The sequence below is a fragment of the Mus caroli genome, chromosome 7 (assembly GCF_900094665.2).
Source record: "Mus caroli chromosome 7, CAROLI_EIJ_v1.1, whole genome shotgun sequence".
Lineage (NCBI taxonomy): Eukaryota > Metazoa > Chordata > Mammalia > Rodentia > Muridae > Mus > Mus caroli.
In genome coordinates this window covers 125,035,720-125,059,577 of record NC_034576.1, presented here as the reverse complement: position 1 = coordinate 125,059,577, position 23,858 = coordinate 125,035,720, and positions in this window count along the sequence as shown.

Here is a 23,858-nt window from a genome sequence, read left to right as displayed (position 1 = left end):
CCTGCCTCTGCCTCCCAAGTGCTGGGATTAAAGGTGTGCGCCACCTCTGCCCAGCAACTTTGGTCATTTTGAATCATTTTTTTGTGATGTGTAAAACAGGCTGTGAACTTCACTCACTAGCGTGTGGATATTGAAGTGTCTCAACTTCACTGAAGACGAAGTTCTTCCCCTTACTGCGTTGTCTTGATACACTTGTGACAATCACGTTACCGAGGGGCTGGAGCAATGCCTCGTCAGGTAAGAGCACTGACGGCTCCTCCAGAGGATGCAGATTCTTTTCTCAGCACTCACAGGGCAGCGCACAGCCATCTCTAACTCCAGTCGCAGGGAATCTGACGCCCTCTTCTGGCCCTTGTAGACACTACATGCATGAGGTGCACAAACATGCATGAAGGGGATAAAAAAAAACCCCAAAGCAAACCAAAACCCATACACGTAAAATAAAAATAAATAAATCTGGAAACAAGATTTTCAAAAGAGAATGTTGCCTCACCAGGATGCATGGATTAACCTCTAGATTTTTTTATTTTATTTTATTTTTTTTATTTTATTTCTTTTTTTTATTACTTTTTTTTTTTTAATCTTTTAACCTCTAGATTTTTGAATCCTGGTCCACGTTTTATTATCTATCTTTATACTCAACTTTTCCTTTGTTTCTTCTTTTGACCTGGTCTCAGGTCGCTCAGGTTGGCCTCATACTCACTATCTCTAACTCTATTCTTATATATTTATAAGTAAAGATCACTTGGACTTTGACCCTCCTGTTTCCATCTCCTGAGTCTTGGTGCTCCAGATTTGAGCCACCATGTTCTGTTTGAGGGTTTTCTTTGTAAAGAACTTCAGTTACTCGGGGGCTCTTCTCATTCCATGTGAGTTTTAGAATCAACTTCCCCACATTTGTCAAAAAAACCGCTGTGGAGGGGCTGGTGTGACCGCCCAGTGGGTCTTCTGCTTGTTCAGCAAGCGTGAAGGCTGGGGTTTGGACTCCCCCAGCACACACATCAATACCACATGGGCTTGATGACCAGTTTATAACCCCAGCACTAGGGAGTCAAAGACAGGAGAGTCCCCAGAGCAGGCATGTCTGGGGTCAAGTGAGAGACTGCCTGGATTGAGGAGCTGGACAGTGACTGGCACCAGTTCTATGTGCACCAACAAATGCACGTGCCCCTGTACACATGAAAAAAACACACTCACAGTCCACTCACACAAATATGTACAGAAAAAGGTTGTTGGGCTTTTTGTACCTATTGCATGCTTGGGTAGCCCTGTCATGTTTTCTGTTTCACTAATGCCAGCCTTGTTTAATTTATCTCACTGACATATTAGAGTTTTCAGTGGCCGATTTTCATACCTCCTGGGTTAAATTTGTTCCAAAGTGTTGTATTCAATTTGATGCTATTATAAGTGGAATTGTTTTCCTAATTGAGTTTTCAGGTTACCCAATGCTGATGTATGGAAACACAGCTGACTGCGTTTGTGTGTCCTGCTGCTACCGTGTACACTTGCTGAAGTTATTAGCACTAATAGTTTCTGTGGAGTGGGAATTTGCAGGATTTCCTACAGCGAGGTCACTAATGTCTAAAAATGATGATACATTTATGTAAATGAATTATTTATTCCAGCTAGCCCGAATAAAAGGTACAAAATCCTGATAATTTACAAGCTCTAAGCCCAGATTAGGCAGGCTGTGAGCTATTCTAACTTACATCTCAGTCAAATGTCCCTTGTTCCTTGCTGTCCGGGATATCTCTGTTCCATCCGCCTGTCCTCAGGGTCCACCTCCCCTCATGGCAGCCTTCCCCTCTCTCTACCTCCTTTCTCCTCCTCCTTCTGGTCTCCCCTGAAACCCCTCACTCGATCCTCAAGTCCCGCTTGTCTCTCTATTGCCCAGTCACAGGCTCTAGTCTTTTATTAATCAAATAATTTTAAAGTAGGGAGCAAGGTTTACATAGAGTAAAAAAAAAAGTTTACTTGGTGATGTGAGGATCTGCTCGCAGTGGGCAACTAGATCTTGGGGGTAGTATTTAACATTTAAAAGCCTAGCAGCACCAGACCAACCCCACCACCACATTTACACTTTCACTTTCAGTTGGATGCTTTGTGTGGTAGAACAAGAGAGGCTCGGGTGAATAGCAATTGCAGAAGCTGGTGTGCTCACCCTACTTCTTTGACTGCTAAACGTCCTGCTGGGTGTGGTATTCACTAAGGTCGGTCCAGTGCTTTGTACCAATCAGAAAGAGCTCTTGGGGTTTCCCCTCTGTTAACGTCTTGTGTTACATTTTAGTATTTGGGTTTTTGTTTTTGTTTTGTTTTGTTTTTTTGGTTTTTCGAGACAGGGTTTCTCTGTGTAGCCCTGGCTGTCCTGGAACTCACTCTGTAGACCAGGCTGGCCTCAAACTCAGAAATCCACCTGCCTCTGCCTCCCAAGTGCTGGGATGCGCCACCACCGTCCGGCTTGTATTTGGCTTTTAAGGAGGTCAGAAGTTAAGACTTAACCCTGCTGACAATTGAGTCGCCTGATGCAGTTAGGGTTAGAAATTTCATGGCCTCAAATGAGATACCAGGGATCCTTCATGATGCTGCTGCTTTCTGATGTGGCAAAGTAGTGTAGGTATATTGACAGTGGCTGGAAGTGGGCTGAAGCCAAGGAGACCCTGGAAAGTTCCCACACAGACAGCCATCTTCTACCTCCTTCCTGTGACCAGGAAGGAATTCAAGAGAAGACTATAGGTCTCCTTTGGTTTAGGTTGCTGAAAGGACAAATTAAAGACATCTTTAAAACTAATTGCATCATCATCATCCGTGTGTGTGTGTGTGTGTGTGTGTGTGTGTGTGTGTGTGTATGTGTGCGTGTGCTCGCGAGCACACACGCCATACATACCACAGCACATTTGTGGAGGTCAGAGGACATCTTTGTGGAGTCATCTTTTTTCTTCCACAGTTATCTAAATTCTGGGGATTGAAATCTGGCCAGTATGCTTCTGTAGCAAGTGTTTTCTTATCCATGGAGCCATCTCACGGGCCCCAGAAAGGATAACTTTGGGAATGGACTGGGGCCATCATCAATTTCCTACCTTGGATGGAGATGTTACTGGTGAAGTTCCCCTAGAAGCAGACACTGCAATGAAGATGCAAGGACAAGTAGTTTATGTGGCAGTTAATCCAAAGAACCACTACTATGGGACCAGAGACACGGAGGCACCAGGAGGGGAGGGAGGCCCATTAGGAAGGTTTACTGAGCAGGTCATTGTTGGGGCAACTGGGCTCCAAACACCACAGAGAAACCTGGGGAGAAAGTAAGGAAAATGCCCTTCAGAGTTGTCTTGTATACAACTATATCTACATCTATGTCTCTATAGGGAGGTGTTGACACAATGACTGCTTTTATAATAGACTGGTTTTATTTTATTTATTATTACCACAACTCTCTCTCCCCCCCTGTGTGTGTGTGTGTGTGTGTGTGTGTGTGTGAGTGTGTGTGTGGGTGTGTGTGTGTGTGTGTGTGTGTGTGTGTGTGAGAGAGAGAGAGAGAGAGAGAGAGAGAGAGAGAGAGAGAGAGAGAGAGAATCTCATGGAAGTGCTGAGATTACAGATGTGAGCCACTGTATCTAGCTTTCTGAGTTCTAGGGATTGAGTTCAGGCTGTGTGGCAGGTACTTTTACCTACTAAACTAGACCACCAGTTAATGACTCTTTTAAAACATGTTTTAAAGAAGCTAATCATTTAAGACAGTATAACAAATAAGGGTTTCAAGACATTTTCATACTGATGTGGCATTATACTTCGCTGTATTTTATTTCCCACCCCCAGCTCCTTCCTGTCTGCGGCTGGTTCCCTTTCTTCCACTAGGTAGCCCCCACTTCTGCTTTGTTCATGCCTTTTCATGGCTGAAACACATTGGATCATGACAGTACCTTATTAACCCTTGAAGATGGATATTGGACTTGTCTTTACCTTTCTGTTATCATGAACAATAGACATTTGGCAGCTGTGAATACTTGTGTGCATTTTTTTTGGTGTAGATATGTGTATGAATTTCCCTTAGATATATATAGCCAGGAGCAGAATTTCTGGGTTCTATGGTAACCCCGTGTTTTATAATTTAAGAAACTGTCAAACTTTTCCACAAAGAGGCTGCTCCTTTCTGCATCCCTCCAGCGGCATAAGAAGGCTCCGGTCCAGTTTCTCTGCATGCACACCAGCACTTACTTGTCTTTCTTCCTGATCAAGGCCTCCTGGTGAGGATGGTAAGCCACAGTGGCTTTGATTAGGATGCCCCTAACGACCGGTGATGATGAGCATCTTTTCCTGTGCTCGTTTGCTCTTTTTTTGGGCTTGCCCAGTGCTTTAACCCAGATTTCATGCCTGAGGGCTCTGCGCTTCTGGTGTGAAGCTCAAAGCAGGCTGGATTGCTGTGACTGCCTCTTCACAGGTGAAACTAGCTCAGAACACAGAATTTTTCAGTAAGTCCTCTCTGCATTAGAAACATCTCCACTCTGTCTTCATTGCATAGCAGAGATTTGGGGTCTTTTTGATAATGACAACCAATTAGCTCTACTGGGATAGTGGTACCATCTTCTGTTGCTAGGCTACTGATGCTCATAGCTCCAGGTGATCAGGCTTCAGCTTAGAGGGATGATTACGGCCTCATTCAGTAGAACTGTCTCCCCCCAAGAGAATCAGGGCCTCAAACTGCAGGATTTAAGGTTTTAGGGAGAGAGGTGATCTAGATTCTCTAAGTGTGCTGTTGGGAGTGGTGGTAGAGAGAACATGTCTGCCTGTTAGATTTTAGGTCTCTGTATTGTGTTAAGGGTGCACTACCATCTACAGGTTGTTGGCTCATATCTTGATGGACAGCACTTTAATCTGCAAGGCATCATTCCTAGACTGGAGTCTTGGTAGCATCATGAATGGATCATCTCAGTATTCTATTACATAAGCATCATTATTGTGTGTCTATGAAGCAGCCTGAGTACTGGGGCTACAGGAGGGCCCACGTACTGGGGACTTGGTTGCCAGCTGATGGACTCTGGGAAGTGACTGGCTTCTTAGGTCTCTGACCTAATGAATACATTATCCCCTTGATGGATTTGCGTCATGGTGGCAATCCTGGGAAGTGGTGAGAGGTAAGGAGGTGGGTTTAACTGAAGGAAGCTGGTCATTGAGAGCATCCTTGGAAGGATGTATCTGGATGGTCCTGTGCCCCTTTGTGTCTGGCACTTCCTCTGCTGCCTATATGTAATGAGGTCAGTTGCTTCTGCCACTGCTGTGAAGTTCTGCCTTACCAGGAACAGCAACAAGGGGACACACTCCAGGGACACACCAGAATTCCTAAAACAAAGACTGTGGGATCAAGCTGGTGGCCTATGCTCTCTGCTTTCCAAGACAGCTTTCCAGCCTGCTTTCTCTCTGTTCATCTGCTTTCTCTGGAGATCTCTAGACAGCTCTCTCTCTCTATTTTCTGCTCAAGACAGTTCTCTAAGCAGTTCTCCCTTGCTATTCCAAAAAAATGTCTCTGGATATCTCATCTCCTGCAGATCACAAACCCAGTCTTTTAATTTACATATTGTGATGGTTTGTATATCCTTGGACCAGGGAGTGGCACCTTCTGAAGGTGTGACCTGGTTGGAATGGGTGTGTCACTGTGGGTGTGGGTATAAGACCCTCACCCTAGTTGCCTGGAAGTCAGTCTTCCACTAGCAGCCTTTGGATGAAGACATAGAACTCTCAACTCCTCCTGCGCCATGCCTGCCTGGATGCTGCCATGCTCCTACCTTGATGATAATGGACTGAACCTCTAAACCTGTCAGTCAGCCCCAATTAAATGTTGTTTTTTTATAAGACTTGCCTTGGTCATGGTGTCTGTTTACAGCAGTAAAACCCTAAGACACATATCAATCCCATCCTTGACTCCAGGTTCCCTTTTGATTATCCTTTGAATCAGCATTCCTGGACCCCAGACCCCTAATTCTCTGGAGAGAGCAAGTACACTTTTTTTTTTTTTTTTAAACATTGCAAAAGAATTCCCCTGCCTCTGTTAAGCACAGACACTAAACTATTTGGGTGGGACCCAGTCCTGAAATTACCATTTCTACCATACCTGGGCCTAACCTTGCTGTGTCCCAGGCTGACCCTGAACTCAGGAATCTGTCTGCCTCTATAAACTATAAACAAACAAACAAACAAAAAATTTAGCTGGGTGGGATGTCCTGCCATCACCACTTCCTAAATCTCTTTATCTTCTTCCTTTGTATTTTTCTGACAAGTTGGCTCACAGTGCAGTTGTTTTCGTTCTTTTAGATTCGTGAAGTCCTTCATAATTCATACAGCATCCTTACATTTTGCATAGCTGAGAAATTATATGTTTTTGAGGCTGCCTGGCAGCAAGCCTTGGGTATCAGCTGTCTATACCTCTTAGATGTTGCAATTGCAAGCGCATGGTGCCACACCAGGCTTTTTTTTTTTTTCCTTTAAGATTTATTTATTTATTTATTTATTTATTATACAGTACTCTGTCTGCTTGCCAGAAGAGGGCACCAGATCTCATTACAGGTAGTTTTGAGCCACCATGTGTTTCCTAGGAATTGAACTGAGGATCTCTGGAAGAGCAACCAGTGCTCTCAACCTCTGAGCCATCTCTTCAGCCTGAGAAATTACGTTTTTTTTTTTTTTGATTTTTCGAGACAGGGTTTCTCTGTGTAGCCTTGGCTGTCCTGGAACTCACTTTGTAGACCAGGCTGGCCTCGAACTCAGAAATCCGCCTGCCTCTGCCTCCTGAGTGCTGGGATTAAAGGCATGCGCCACCACGCCTGGTGAGAAATTACATATTTTTGAACCCACATTTTTAGAGTTCTTTTCCACAGCCTTAAGGGCTGTCCTCACCATTTTGCTGAGACATTAGCCACACCTTTGCCTCCCAGACTCATCTATCTCTGATTATTACGAAGTCATTAACATTAACAGGGAGGGCATTCCTTGAAGGAGGAACGTAAAATATGTACATTATCATACAAACAAGCCTTATGCCCACAGCAGCCATTGATACTTGTGGAGGCCCACACCTATTGGCTCTGCCCCTACCAAGTCCCCGGGAACTATGTCATTCTGTCCCTACCAAGGCCTTGCTGGACCTGACATACCTTGTCATATTCTCAGTTACTTTTTTCTTTCATAAATGAGTTCTTAGGACTAAGAAAAAAAAAATCAGAGGTGTGGTTGTGCACACCTTTAATCTCAGCACTTGGGAGGCAGAGGCAGAAGCAGAGGCAGGCAGATTTCTGAGTTCAAGGTCAGTCTAGTCTACCAAGCAAATTCTAGGGCTACACAGCTAGGGCTAGACAGTCAGATACTGTCCATGACCATAACAGCTCTTATAATAGAAAGCATTTAATTGAGGATGGCTTACAGTTTCAAAGGTTTAGTCCATTATCGGCATAGCAGAAAGCATGGCAGACTGTAGGCAGACACGGTGCTGGAGAAGGAGCAGAGAGTTCTATATCCAGATCTGCAGGCAGCAGGAATAAAGATTGACATTGGGCCTGGCTTGAGCTTCTGACACCTCAAAGCCCACCCCCAGTGACACACTTCTTCCAACAAGGCCACACCTCCTAATCCCAGTCAAGTAGTGCCACTCCCTAATGACTAAGTATTCAAATCTATGAGCCAATGGGGGCCACTCCTATTCAAACATCCACAAACAGGCACGTGGGATCCTGGGAGTCATTAGAGAGTGGTGATATGCTACAGACAGAAAGGGAAACAAATTCCCACTTAGATTTTTGTGGTTCTTAGTAGGGGAGAGTCATTCTCAGGAGGGGAGCCTCTTACCGGGTACACATGGCTCAATGCAATCACCCTGCCACCACATTTGTGTACCACCAGGATATCATGCATTGAGAATTCCGTGCCAGTCTAGGAGTACAGTACACCGAATGTTCAGTAGCTGGGGCAGTCTTGGAAAGATGGCCATGTTGTTGGGCCCTTGCTGAGTCTGTTTCTGCCACCAGTTAATTGCTTTAAGGACACACTGTGACAGCGCAGAGTACACAACCACTGCCCACTGGTTTGCGTGTGTTTTCTAGTTGGCATTGATGTGAGACGTGAGGATGCACGTGCAGCTTTCCCTGCAGATCTGTCCATCAAGATCTCTGATACCCAATTTTTGCTCCTTCCAGCATCTTGACCAACCATTTAAACCCTGCCCTGCCTATAAGTCTTGGTACATCTTAGAAGCTTCTGGAGCCTCCCCAAGTTTGAACGGTACTGTTCCCCACTTCGAGCATCTCTGTGGCAGGAGACCTGTCAAGTCATAGGGCCTACACTTTTAGGACCCCTTGTTCTGAAGCTGGCACCTAGACAAAGCTGTATTTTTCTCTGGGCCTAATTCAGAATCAACAACAACCTTGCTAAATGGTCTTATGTCAACTTGACATACAAACTAGAGGTATCTGAAAGGAGGGAACCTTAACTGAGAAAATGCCTCCTCTATAAGATTCAGCTGTCGAGAATTTTCTTAAATAATGATGGATGGGGGAGGGCCCCATAGTGGGTGGTGCCATCCCTGGGCTGGTGGTCCTGCGTTCTATAAGAAAACAGGCTGGGCAAGCCATGGGGAGTAAGCCAGTTAGCAGCATCCCTCCAAGGCCTCTAGGCCATCAGCTCCTGCCTCTAGGCTCCTGGCCTATTTGAGTTCCTGTCCTGACTTCTTCAATGATTAAAATTGATGTGGAAGTGTAAGCCAAGTAAACCCTTTTCTCCCTAACTTGTCTTTTGGTCCTGGTATTTCATCACAGCAACAGAAACCCTAACTAAGATAGCAACTAAGCAAGAAGCAACAACCTGGTTGGTGCATGCCTAGAGCCTCAGCACTTGGGGGCAGCTAAGGCAAGTAGTTTGAGTGGGGGGATACACTGCAGCATTCCCAAAGAAGCTGTGAGCTGCTTTCAGAACTCCAAAGGGACCTACCAAATGCTGTCTTTAGTGGCAGGAAACAAACATGCAATACTCTGTATTCTTTCCTTTGTCTTGGAGCAAGTGTCTCTAACCACTAGGCTGGAAGGAAAGCATCATCAATGTGTCAGGGGCTGAGTGTTTGTGTGTTTGTGTTATCTTCTACTCCAAAGTACCCAGAATCTCAGTGGTTGCCCACTTCTTTTCCAAGTCTTACAGTTCTAGGAGCCATCGGTATAATGAGTCTGAGTAACATCCTATTGGCTGTTCAGAAGATCAAGGTTGTAAGACCTTGGAGCAACGCTGACACAGAGCAGTGGAGTTAGCACTGCTCATTGCAAGACTGTGACTATGTGTTAACTGTCTGGGTCAACCTAATGCGATGCTTGGATTCTCATTTCTGATGGTGAATGGGAGGAACCCAGCTGCCAGATCAAGGACCGCATCCTCATGTCAGAGTCTTTGTGGGTAGGTTCTGAGACTCCCAAAGAGCAAAAGGTAGCCATGGAAGGGTTTGCTTCAGGGGGTGATGCAATTCACTTATATAGCAAAGAGTGATTGGAGAGGGCAGCAGGGCACTTGATAAGGTGTCGTATTTTGTATCAGGTACTTATTTAGAGTTGTTGACTTGGTGGTCCTCATATATTGCTATGAGGGAACAGGAGTTGACATTGGACTGATGTATAATTTAAGACAAAATTTGTGGGCTGCTGTAATAATAAAAATCTCACATCATAACATAGTGCAGGCCATCAGAGGCTTTGCTATAAAATGAATTGTTCCCTCTCCAGTCATGCATATGATAGAGTTAGGGGTGCTACAAGTGTTCCTTATCCATTCTTCTACTCCAAGAATGAGATGTGAATACCTGCCAGATCAGAACAGCATCCTTCATCAGGTGTGACACATGCTTTTAATCCTAGTACTCAGGAGGCAGAGGAGAATAGCTCTCACATCTCTGAGTTCAAGGCCAGCCTGGTCTACTAGTGAGTTTTAGGTCAACCAGGGCTATGTAGTGAGACCCTGTTTTGTTTTTGTTTTAAAAAAGGTCTTGCTGGGGCAGTGGTGGTGTATGCCTTTAATCTCAGCACTTGGGAGGCAGAGGCAGGTGGATTTCTGAGTTCAAGGTCAGCCTGGTCTACAGAGTGAGTTCCAGGACAGCCAGGGCTATACAGAGAAACCCTGTCTCAAAACAAACAAACAAACAAACAAACAAACAAACAAATCTTTGCCAAAACTGATTTTAGCTACTTAGCTACCTTGATCTTGGACTTTTCAACCCCAGACTATGAGAAAACAAATGTCTGTTACCAAAAGCACCCACTCTTTGTTATTTTATTACAGTAGCCTGAGCTGACAGAGCTTCCTGTTTTGAGGCTCTGTTCTCTGTCCAGGAACTTTGTTCTAATAAGCTGTTTAGATATAGAAAGAGAATGGCAGTTAGCACAGAAGTTGCTCTGGGCCAGTGCTACTGGCAAGACCTAGTAACATGGCTACTCCTAACTGCAAGGGAGGCTGGGAAATGTAGTCACAAAGAAAATGTTCTCATAGAGCAAAGGAAGTGGATAAGGGCTCTTAATCATTACCACAGCTGAAGCCAGGGAAGAAAAGAGAGCAGTGACAAGCACACCTAGTGTGAAAGTTGTAACTGGTGGTTAGCTTGACTTCGGCAGGCTGTCTGTCTGTCTGTTTGTTTGATTAAATCATTTGGAGTGGGAAGACTCACTTTCAATCTTGATCTTTTGAGGTGGGAAGCTCTGCCTTTAATCTGGGCCACACCTTCTGGTGGCAGCCTAAACAAAGGACATGGGAGAAGGGAGTTCTCTCTTTCTGTCTGATTGTCCTCACTCTCACTAGAAAGTCCACACCTTCACTGCCTTTACAGCCTACTTCTTTGGGATTCTGGCATTTACTGAAGATCAGCTGAGACATCCAGCCATGTGGTCTGAACAACAACTGAATTCTTGGAGTTTCTGTTGGTAGACAGCTACTGTTAGACTAGCTGGACCACAGCCTATAAATCTCTCTCTCTCTCTCTCTCTCTCTCTCTCTCTCTCACACACACACATACCTTCTGTTCTCTAGAGAACCCTAACTACTTAATACATCTAGTAGTGATATTCTAGGAATTTTCTAGAATCAAATTAAATTGCATTAGGAGAAGGGATAATTTGAAATTTGAATTGGTCTAAACAGTTGTGTACCAACATTCCTATGAAATGAGGGACTCCCTACAAGTCTACTCAGAAAGGAGAGACAGGTCAGTTGGGAACACAGGAAGTGATATTTGGAGAATCCCACAGGTAAGTAGATGGCTGGATAAATTCCCCGCAGGCGGTGAGGCTCAACCTATGTTGGACTCAAGGATGGGGCTCCCACTGAATTACAGCGAGGTACTACACTCAGAAGAAATTAGAGTCTCGAATTTAGGCAGAAAGGAACAGCATTTTCAACTGTTTTTTTTTCTTAATAATTTTAAATTTTTAATTAAAATATAATTACATCCTTTTCTCCTTTTTCTTTCTGCCTTCAAACTCTTTCCGTTTTTCCTCCCTCCAATTTCTCCCATGTCTCCCCCGTGTTCCTTCTAAATAAATGGTTTCTTTATTACTATTATTGTTACACAGACATATAAATGAATAAATATACAAATACAACCTGCTGAGTTCATTTAGTGTTGCTTGTAAATTTATGATGTCAGGGCTGTCAGTTTGGTGTTGAATAACCAGTTAGGAGCCCATCCCCTGGGAAGACAAACTCTTCCTCCCTCACCAGTAATCAGTTTCCTGTAAGCTCTTTATCTAGGGGGTGGGGTCCCAGGAGATCACACCCTTCCGTGTTAGCGTGTCTATTAGCGTTGGTATTGTTTGAGTCTTGTTTAGGCAGCCCCAATGTTGCCGTATCACCAGTGTGGCTTCAATATCATTTCTAGTAGACACAACCTCACAGGAAACTTCCTGGTCCTTTGGTCCTTATAACCTTTCTGCCCCCTCTACTGTGATAAGACCCAAGTCTTAAGCGCAGGAGCTGGGCACAGGGCAATCAGTTGTTCCTGGTATTTTGGCCACTTGTGTTTTTCTGTGATGGTTTCCATCTGCTGCAAAGAGAAATCTCCTTGATAAGGGCTGAGGACTGCATTGATCTGTGGGTCTAAGGGGGAGTTATCACAGTTGGGTAGCACTGTTGACTGCTCTCACCCTTTGGCAGCCTGCATAGCACCTTCTGGCATAATGAAAGCTTGTAATTAGGGACCAGATCCAGCTTGAATCTTCTGCATCCCGTGCCTGAAGTGCCTGAGATCATCAGCAGCGGAGACTTGGCTCCACCCACCTTCAGCTGTTCCAGTGGAGGAAAATGTTCAGGTGAAGAGCTACTTCCTCCTGACTCCTACCGGAGGAAGCCAGTGTGAGTGGTGTTGAACACAGCCCCCTGCTTCCAGGATTAATCGTGTGATCTCAGCCTGGCAAATCAGAGGTACTGTGATATTTCAGGTGTAGACGCACTGTGCCAACAACAATCAGGCTGGGGTTATTTGCCGGAACCATACCAAAGCCTCTTCGAATGCAGTTGTTTTAGTATAGTGCTTTCCAAGTCACATGCTAATCAAACCCATTAGACAGCTCAGCAATTATAATCAATGTATAATTTAAATGCATTAGAAGACACAACACACTATAGAGCAAAAGCAACAATGGACATCACAAGCACAGTAAGTCTTATTGGGGGAGGATATAAAACGGCGGCATCTCCAGCGACAAATGATAGAATCAAATATACAGTGGCACCGTGAAATGATCCCACTTTATGATGCTGTAGCCATTTTAGTTTGTATAAGCACATTCTGTGGTACTCATGTAACACAAAGTCACCCGACAATGCGTTACTTGGTCATATTTGGTCCCAGAATCAGTATCTTTGGAGTGTGTGATCTCTCTGTGTGAGTGTTTGACTCTGAGTGTATAGTGGGTGTGCACACGTATGTGTGGGTGCTCACCCCTGTGCGTATGCAAGGAGGACACAGTAGGATGTCAGCTGTCCTGCTCTAACTCTCTTATTCCTTTGAGACAGCCTCTCTCATTGAATCTTGAGCTAGGCCAGCAGTCAGCAAGCCCCCAGTGAGCTTGCTTCCTCTCCCCACAGGCCTGGGGATACAGGCAGGGGTGTGGCCACACTTAGCTTTGCATTTGGGTGCAGGGAGCTATAAAGAAGATAGGCAAGGATTCTAGACTAGGGACTTCATTCCTGAGCAGAAGGGACCTAGCTCTCTCATCAGGGAGGTGACAGGCTACTTAATGAACGGATGAGGAGCAAGCTCTTTGGTGACTTGTCAAGTCTGGCAATCTTGAAGCACATTAAGAACCAGGCTTAAAAACATGTTTTCTTAGCCGGGTGTGGTGGCCCACGCCTTTGATCCCAGCACTTGGGAGGCAGAGGCAGGCGGATTTCTGAGTTCGAGGCCAGCCTGGTCCACAAAGTGAGTTCCAGGACAGCCAGGACTATACAGAGAAACCCTGTCTCGAACAAAACAAAACAAAACAAAACAAAACATGTTTTCTTTCTTGTGTAAAAACCCCATGGCCTTGAGATTTATGGTCATAGTTTGTTAGGAGTTGTGAACTTCCTTTGCCATTGGTGCCTTCACCTTGCAATGAACATCCTGGCCAATGGCCTGGACTGGGCTTTGTTGTAGGGTTGAAGAACTTTGGGTGCTTGAACTATTGAAAAAACCCCACAAGGGTGTGATACAAGAAACACATACAAGGTCCAACAGGTAGTAAAGCAAGTTTCTGCTGTAATAAGGTCATGGACAAAACATTTAAAAGTGATTAGCACACTGGGCACAGGCATCAGTTTGAGAGTGCTTGTCTACCATGCACGAAGTCTTGGGTCCCATTCCTATCACTTATAAACTAGGTGCGGTGGCACATGCCTGTAGTAATTCCTGGGGTAGGGAGGTAAAGACAGGAGGATCAGTCTGTGTGTGCATGTGTGTATTCATGCATGCATGCATCCATGTGTGTGTGTGTGTGTGTGTGTGTGTGTGTGCAACCTTCATGGATAGCAGAGTGAAGAGCTGAAGGAGGCAAGAAGACAGTTTGCTTCAACACGATTTAATGGCCAGTGTTGGTTAAAATTTCGGGAGCCTGGCTCCAAATGGTGTATTTTTTTGCATCTTTAAGAACATCACACTATGCTGAAAACTATTCTGGTGATAATAAAGTCAGTCTCACTTGTACAACAAAGCATGCAGAAATCTCCTTGAGGAATAAAGTAAGCTAAATTCAGGTCAGATGTGACTACATGGAAACTCCTTGTAAAGTCCATGCAGATAGGTTCTCTAGATTGACTGTGGAAAAACAAGTTTATAATAAGGAACTGGGGGAGGATCCAGTGCCAGGAAGGTCTCTGGTCACACAGATGGTACAAAGGTCACCAGGCTAGAAACCATGTCTGCCTCAACCTCCTGGGAAGGAAACAGTTATTGCAGTCTTTCCCTTGAAGGAACAACCCTGTGTGCTTACCTCGCCAGGATTCTCTAGTGCTTGCCTGTGAGCTCAAAGAAACTCTGTGCCCCTCACAGGTCAGGAGTTCAAGACCATCATCCTTAGCTCAAGTTCCAGGACAGGCCAGATGCATGAGACGAATAAATGAATTAGCAAATAAATAAATAAGTTGATGAACATGTCTATACATAGAATGAAGCACTAGACTCGGAGCCAACAATTAAAACAGCAAAGAGGGCAGATGCAATATGAAAACCAAGGCCAAGCCCCTCTGTCCCATTTTGGTTACCTTCCAGTGAAAAGCCAGGGTGTTGGCAAAAATGGCCTTGATATTATGTATTAGAATCTAGACAATGGCTATCATATTGGAATTTTGAGAACTATGTCACTCAGCTCAGGACTTCCAACTAGTGAGCTGAAGTCAGTCAGTTAGGAGCCAGTGGAGTTAGAGGCTTTTGTGTTTGGTAACCAGAAGAGAGCGATCCATTCAAAAGGGATTTCTGGGGCAGGAGAGAATGGCTGTTAGGAGCAAGTGCTGCTCTTCCAGAGGACCTGAGTCTGATTCACAGACATTGGGAATTGCAGTTCCGAGGGCCCCTCTTCTGATCTCCACAGGCACACAAATATATACATAAGCAAAACCAAAACAAAACCAAAAACAAAACCCAAACCATCAAATGAGTTAATAAATGAATGAATGAATTCAGATAAACAAAAGATTGCTTATATTTGTGCTTCTCCTTGTGCATGCATGCAGTAAATAATAAAATATACACAATAATATCCAGGTGTGGAGGTCAGGTGTACAGAGTGAGTTCAGGGCTGTATAGAGAAACCCTGTCTTGGAAAACCAAAAAAACCCACAAACAAACAAAAAACAAACAAACAAAATAAATAACTAACACAATAAACAGATGAGCTTGCTGTCGCACTCTGCAGACTGACTGGTACTGACCTGATTCTGAGGTCTTACCAAGATATTTTATGGTAAGAGAGTTTTCCTTCTTTTTTTTCTTTCTTTTTTTCAAGACAGGGTTTCTCTGTACAGCCCTGGCTGTCCTGGAACTCACTTTGTAGACCAGGCTGGCCTCGAACTCAGAACTCCACCTGCCTCTGCCTCCCAAGTGCTGGGATTAAAGGCGTGCACCACCACAGCCCGGCTGAGATTTTTTCTTCTTAAAAGTTTGCCACTGGGGCAGGAGAGATGAGAGATGGCTCAGCAGTTAAGAGCACTTGCTGCTTTTCCAGAGGACCTGAAGATTTGTTCCCAGGACTCACACCAGAGGCTCACATCACCTGTAAGTCTAACTCCAAAGGATCCCACACTTTCCTCTGGCCTCCAACACACACAGACACACACACACACACTCATGTATACACACATGTATACTCATGGAAACACCAAATAAACAAAAATAAAATAAATCTTTTAAATAGTAGACATTGTTTTTGTTTACTCCTTTAAAATTTTTCATTTGATGATAACGATGATGCGTGTGTGTGTGTGAGTGTGTGTACTGTGTGATGCATAGGTGGGCACACACATGCCACAGTAGTGCATGTAGGATTTAGAGAGCAACTTTCATGAATCGGGTTTCTCCTTCCTCCTTAAACTGGGGATGAAGCTCAGGTTGTTAGGCCTCTGTGACACGTGCTATTACCTTGTGAGCCATCATCTTGCTGGTACAGTTTACATCTTAGCATTGAGGGATCTGCAACCTATTTGAAGTCAACTGTTTGGTCACCTTGATTCCCACTGTTTATTCACACGAGGCTTCTGCTCTGCAAATGTTTTGCTCTTATGGTGAACTCTGGTGTTTAATGACAAATCCTTTGAGGCTCAAGGTAGAGGAAGAAGAAAACACACAGCACACTCTTGGCTGATAACAAGAGGAGGGTGCAGGGTGTATTTGCTTTTTATCTTCTTATGGTGCCCTTTACCTATCTCATTTGCCTGCCATTAACTCTTACATGACTGCATATTATTCTACTCCTTTTATATTAATTACTCATAAATATCCATGAAAGCACAAAGTATCACAAGGTAAATTACATTTTTCCTTCTTTTTTATAAAGAAAAAACTTTGCCATAGGTAGCTTTGTAGCTCACACTAGCCTTGATCTCACAATCCTTCTGCCTCAGCCTGCTAAGTTCTGGAACTTCAAGGATTCACCATCACGCCCGGCATATAGTACGTTGGGTTGCAATGGGAAGGCTTTGAAAGACACAAGATGCATCTCCTGTGGCCCGAACATTCATATCACCCAGAGGATCAGTCCAAGTTATAATAATAATAGTAATAATTAATAATCCACAATAACCCACTCCCCTTGGTAGTGATTGGCTCCAAGGTGGATGGGTCTAAACCACTTCTGGTGAAGGAGCTGCAAAGAAAGTCTTACCAGGGATTTCTGGAAAAGCTGTTTTGGTTCACTAAGTGCCAAGCTGAGGGTCCTGATGATGCTGGGAGGGAAGGCTGAGGTGGTGGGAAGGTTGACCTTGGGTTGGTGAGTCAAGGGAGATGAAGCACAGCACTTCTGGACTCTACCTTGGCTTTGTTGAGTCATGTTTACAATTACCAGTCTCCAAAAGCACATTTTAACTGATAGAGGCACTCACAGGTAGTGGGCATGGTTCCACATGTTGCTTCAAGAGCAGCTGAGAGAACTGGACCCAGTGATCCAGGCCTGTTATCTAAGCTACCCAGGAGGCTGAAGCAAGTTCAAGGCTACGCAGCCACCGCTCAGGGCAACTTAGTGAAACCTGTTCTCTTCAAGGTGAGGGTTTGGGGACATTGGAAAGAATAGTTTAGTGGTGGAGTTTGTCTAGCACAAGAGACAGAATTGAACTATGGAAGACAAATTTATTTTTCCTATTCGTGGTTTTAATTCCAAGACAGGGTCTCATGTAGCTCAGGTTGGCCTCAAACTTACAAAGTAGATGAGTATGCTGGGTAGTTTTTATTGTGAACTTGACATAAGGCAGAGTCAACCAGACAAGAGGAACCTCAACTGAAGATTTACCTTGATCAGATTGGCCTATGGCCATGGCTGTGAGAGGTAGTCTTGATTGGTGATTGATGCAGGCAATGTAATCTGAGGGTGGGTGGCCTGGGCTGCATAGGAAACCAGGCTGAGAATGAGTCAGTAAGCAGTGTTCCTTCATGGTGTCTGCTTCAGTTCCTGTTCAAGTCTCAGTCCTTACTGTGTCAGCTGAAATAATCCCTTCCTCAGCGCATAGCAGCAGAACACAACATAGAGCGCCTTTGATGACCTTTCACTTTTGATCCTCCTGCCTCCACCTCCTAGAGGCCAAGATCAATTACAGCTGTGTGCCACCATCCCTGGTTTATGTGGTGATAAGGGGTTGAACCCAGGGCTTTGTGCATGCTAGACACACCCTCTATCAACAGCACTATACGCCAAGCCTCTTTATGCATTTAATGCATGTACATAGTTCAAGTACATCACTCAACAATGTGAACAGCCTTCCTCTCATCTTTCAGCTAATTTCTATTAAGCATCTGCTACTTGCATCCAGAGTCCTGACTGTCGAAAGGCCGAGCCAGCAAGTCTAACAGTCAAACTGCTCCTACTATGGTGGTCTGGGCTGATGAACAAGAAAGCCCAAAGCTACCCAAGCTCTGATGTAAGCACTCTGACTTGACCTGTCCTTCCTTGACACTGACAATTGGTAGACAGAGTGTTTGAGATCAGCCGTGGAAACAGTTAACAGTTGGGCTGGAGCCGGGAGCCATAGGAATCAGATACAGGGGGGGATGGGTGATAGTGGCCTCATCTTTTTTAATTAATTATTTTATTTATTTACATCCAGAAGGCCACCTCATCCACCCCCCCTTTCGCCTTTTGAATGGGACTAAGACTCTTAGTCTTAGACTAACAGAGGTGGAGTTAAAGCCACTAGCAATATGGATGGGAGTGAAAGACAGACACCCTCCCTCACCTTTCAGGACCTGGGAGGACAGAGGCTTACAGATCTCCCGGGGTGGGGGGTAGGGGTGGGGGCGGGGGTGGGGGTGGGGGTGGGGGTGGGGTCACACTCAGCGACTCACAGCAGTTACCCCAGTAGTCAAGGTGCTCCTCCTTCCACCCCTTGTCTTACTTCCTCTTATGACTAAACTGGGTTCCGAGAAGCCCACGTGTCAAAACCCAATTCTTCAGAATGCAGCTGTGTTTGGAAATAGGGGTCGGGAAGATGTAATTGATTTAAAAACACAAGTCTGATAGGGTATGTCCTAAGCCTGATGGAGACTGGGACACAGATGGTAGTTATGGAAGGGTGGCAGGGGAGTCTCTGCCACAGGCCAAGAAAAGAGCATTGGGGAAAAAAGTCCTTTGGCTTGATCTTGGGCTTCCAGGTCCCACAATCGTGAGAATGTTTCTGTTGCTGAAGTGCCCCAGGCTCCTGGGCACTGCAGCAGTAGAACACCCCCTTCACGCCCCCCACTGCTTTCCTAGTGCCTTTTGGGGTCACTTCCTAAACAAACTGTTGGCACCTTTATTCTTGTCTCAGAAACCAAGTGTGTGCAGAACTTTATAGAGAAAGCTACAGGCCTCGAAGTCAGGGGTGAGGAGGGACACAGTAGATCGGTTAGAGCAGTGTGGGCTCTGAGGTAATGTAGACCTTAAATTCTAGCTGCTAGATTTCATATAATCACATTTTCTGGAAGCCGAGGCAGAAGATCACAGACTCAAGGTCTTCCTTCCTGGGCTCCAAATTGAGTTCAAGGGCAGTCTAGAGAGCCTGGACTTAATCTTAAAATAAAAATTAAAAGCTGATAGTTGTGTGTGGCTAGGGCACAGGATTCCCTTTGTAGGTTCTTGGTTACATCAATAGAGAACTTAAAAATGGATTTAAGGAAAAAAAGGAATGCAAAAGCAGTTTGCTGAACTTAGATACGATCCTGCCTGCCAGGATAAGGATGCTATCTGGAAAGAGATAGAAGAGGGGAACAGAGAGAAGTGAGGGGGTTAGGGATGAGCATGGTGGGGCACCCCTGTTGCCTGTAGTCCTTGCTCATTCAGGGAGGTGGAAGTGGGAGAACAATGAATTCAACCCCATCCTCAACTACATGACAAAGCCAAGGCTAGCCTGAGCTACTGGGGACCATGTCATCAAACAAACAAGCAAACAAAGAAACAAAGAAACAAAGGAAAAAAGACCTGAACCAGGCTCCCAGGGAGAACTGAAAGGGGCACAAAGTTGCCCTTTCTTCTAGAGTCTGGGGCATGAAAGCCCCAGACTTTACTCATTCTGCCTTACAAAAGGGAAAAGATTTAACTTTAATATCCTTTGACGTAGCCTGTAGCCAGCTGGAGTTGCTCAATGTGCTCAAGCACGCAGGATGAATCTAAGATAGGAAGAAATAATAACAAACTCGATTTCTTTTATAGTTGTCGGCATACCTTTTAGCTCTGTGGCCAGGCAGGAACAGCACCACTGAATGCCGTCCATTTATCTTTCCGTATTGTTAGCTTTGGCCAGGGAACGCTAGCTAGCTAACTGCACGTACTGTCTTCCACTTGCCCTTCCTCTTTGTGGCCCGTTTAAGGCCTCTGTATTGATTCATCTTTAGCCCTGCAGTACTTATGGCCAGCTTGGGGATCATCATTGCTCTTTGAGAGACCAGTGCTGGGTTATTTTAAATCTAAGTGAGATAAGGCAGTGCTTGAGAATGAGCTACAAGGAGCTTGGAGTTTGTCTACTGTAGCACTTGAAACCTGCCTGCTTTCCAATGTTCTTATTTTCTGCTAAAATGTCTCCCAGAGGCTTCTAGGTTTGAACATGTGGTCCCCTCATGGTGGCGCTGTTCATCCTGGTAGGGGGTTCTATGTGGAGAGTGGATGAAACCTCGAGTGAATGAGTGTTATTGGCATGAGTACAGCCACGTTATGGACCCTTCCTTTGGTCAGACGTTGATAGTATGTGAAGAGTTCCAGCCACAGCTTCCTCTTCCCAGGTGACAGCAACAAGGGACTGCTCTACAGAAACCCCACCTACTAAGAGTACCTAGTCCTTTTCCTCTTCTCTCCCCCTCCTCCTCCCTCTCATTCCACTGCATATAATAAGAGTTTCTGGGCTGCTGATACATCTCCATACGAGTGCATGCCCAGCTCAGCATTTCTGTGTACGTGTCACCTACTTCTTCATTTCCCCATTGCCTTGGTCTGGTTGATCCCAAAGCCAGGCAGGTCTCAGCAGTTATGAAAACCTTAGGAGGTGGGCTGAGCTACAGGGAGTGGGTCACTTGGTGGGCTTTGAGGTTTACAGGCTAGCCCTACCCATGGCTGGCCTCTGCATCCCGATCCATCCAGATGTGAGCAAGTTGTAGTTGCTGCAGGGTGTACAGTAGCCCATGCTCCAAACCTCAGCGCTTCTCTTATATGCAGCTTCTATTAGGCACTTTGCTAAAGTACTTAATCCCCCCCTCCAACGTGCTCAGCAGTGACTGTCTGTGGGTAACTGCCTCTAAGGTAGGGCCTTGGGGCATATAAAGAACAGCTCATTAAGGGAGCAGCCTGTCTGCCTTCTTTCTCAACTCAGCCTCCAGCGTGTTGTATTTATCTTCACCTTTTAGCGTTCCTTCGGCTGGCCTTTTAAAAAGTTGTAAAACAGGACTTTCTCTCTCCTTATTTTAAAGACGTGTTCATTCTGATTTAATGTGCCTGGGTATTTTGCTGCCTATATGTCTGTGCACCAAATGTGTGCAGTGCCCGGAAGGGCCAGAAGAGGGCATCAGATCCCCACTGGAACTGGAGTTTCAGATCATTGCTAGCCACAAGGTGAGTGCTAGGAATTGAATTCGGGTCTTCTGGGGGGTGCTCTTAATGAACGAGCCCCCAGGACTTTCTCTTTAGTGCGGGAGGAATCTTGCTACAAGGTTCTTCCTCACTTGGTCCGGACACAGGAGTCACCATCTGCCCTTGTAAAGGGACTCAGTGACGGTCCTCTTTGTAAAGAGTATCCTCAACTTGTTACAGATCACTCACTGTGCCATTTGTCTCAGAAAACACGGACATACCGACATACTGACACTCTCATCTCTCAAGGGGTGCCTGGGAAACAGATGGCTGCCCTTCCATGCCTTGACCAGTATCCCACCTACCAGTGGGGGTTGAATGCCAGTGAGCCCATCCTAAGCTGGAAATGCATTTACTGTACCCAGTTGTTGAACACCATGACTCATGACACTGTCAAGCCTTGGTTGTTATCTTCAGAAGTCTGGAGCTGATCAGAGCCATGGCTTCCTGCTTCTGCCTAGTGTCAGGATCGAGCACCGCGCTGCATATTTTGTTATTTTGGGAAAGAGCCCAAATCTAAAATCTCAAATACAGTTTCTGTTGAGTATGGATCATCTTGGCGTCGTCCATCCTGATGTCCAGAAATCTGAGGGTGACTGTTGTAAGTTGGACACTCTGTGTCCCACTCAGTGCTGGGCGGGTGTGGTCTTAGCCATCAGCAAATCTCTGTTGTGGGGTTCAGGGAGTAAAACCCCAACCTCCAGGCTTTGCTGAACTTTAGAGCAGATGGGAAGACCAGCCACCCTCAAACAAGCTGGCATTTGTAGTGTCCATATGAAGCGATCATTGGGACGGAAAGCAGGAGGTGGAAATTCATATACTAACTCAACAATCTCTAAGGGCTTGTGACAGAAACACACACTGAATGTGTGGTCAAATACACAGTGCCAGGTCCTCGAACAGCAGTTCCCAGGCTTGAAAAAAAATGAGCGTTATAATATGTTTGTGTTATTCCAGGCATACCTGTGGTGGCCTTCATCAGCTTGGCTGTCTCTATGAATTAAACATGAAGGTTTCATAAAGGCAGGCATCAATCATGCTGTGTGGATAAACAAGAGACCTCTAAAATCAAGCAGGCTTGGTGTAAGACCCCAACTCTATCACTTAAAACTTATGTGAACCATGGAGCTTACTTAGTGTGCCTGCAGCTTAGCCACGTTCAAGACCCTGGAGGATTCAAAAACCACCCACTGGGTAAGTGGATAAACAAAGTTATCCTTTGGTTTACCCTTGAGCGGCTCTCAAGTACCCTGATGTTTTATTGTTTGACCACTAGAGGTCAGACTAATCCCAAGGTTCAACTCACGATAATCTGGTCTCTTGTTTCTGATATGTTTTCCAAAGGAGCCAAGCAAAGATCTCTTCACAAACTCACTCAGGATGTCACACCCACTTCCCCAGAATACTTTTGTCCCCCTTCAGACTTTACCCCTTGACTAGGAAGATGGGGATCTGCCCGAGGGTGAATACACTGAATGATTTCATTGGAAATCAGCATGACCCAATGTCACCCCGGTTCCTTCCCCTTTCTGCAGAAGCGGAAGCAAGGACAGCTTCTGAGTATAGCTGTGTTTTGGGAACTATTATAAGACTTGTACCCATATTAACTTGAAATCTCTGTGGGGTAGTTTTTCTTCGTTTAATTTTGCGGAGGAAAAGCTGATGTAGGGACACAGTACCGATAATCTACCAGATTCTACCGGCGATTAGCCTGGGACTGAGTTCTCGCGAGAGCTAGCTGCTGTGATACACACTTAGGATCTGGGAGACGCCAAATGAAGGCTCCCGGTCCTCCCTAGGACCTGAGATTTTGGTCTTTAGGATGAATTTCCTCCCCCCCCCCCTTTTTGGGATTTGCTGTGATCCCCAGGCTGACCTAGACCATGGTCTCTTCCTGTTCCAGTGCTGGACTTACAGGTGTGAGTCATCATGTCTAACTTGGGGTGACTCTTTGGGGTTTATTGGGCCAATGGGAGCATGCTGTCCCTCACTGCACTGCCTGTGGCTCTCGGAGGGAGGGGGTCAGACAGACCAAACTCAAATCTCCATGTTGCTGTTTGCACAGTTTTGTGGCCCAACACATACACACTTTACTCAGTCTCAGTTTCTTCCTTTTGAAAATCTAGAAACTTCCTCTTAGTCTACTCTATAACATCTATGGCTTCTGGAGTATTCTTGCTTGGTTTCTACTGCTAGACAGTTCTGGATTACAGTGGGTACATAAGAACTATCTCTGGGGCCTGACGTTCTGTAGTGAGTGTCCTTCAAAGTGTAAGAGTCCCTCTCTCTGTATTCCCATGGAAAATGAGTCTGGAAAATGCCCGAGTCAAGGTACTTTATAAGAAATGGAGGTTTGATTAGCTTATGGTTCTGGGGCTAGGGGAGTCTAAGAGTGGGCTGCTAACGTCAGCTGAGGGTCTTGTGGTCACAGAACTGTGAGACAGAGTCCAAGTTTCCCATTCATTCATGAGGATCTTGTGGTCACAGAACTGTGAGACAGAGTCCAAGTTTCCCCTTTATTTATTTATTTATTTATTTATTTATTTATTATTATATGTAAGTACACTGTAGCTGTCTTCA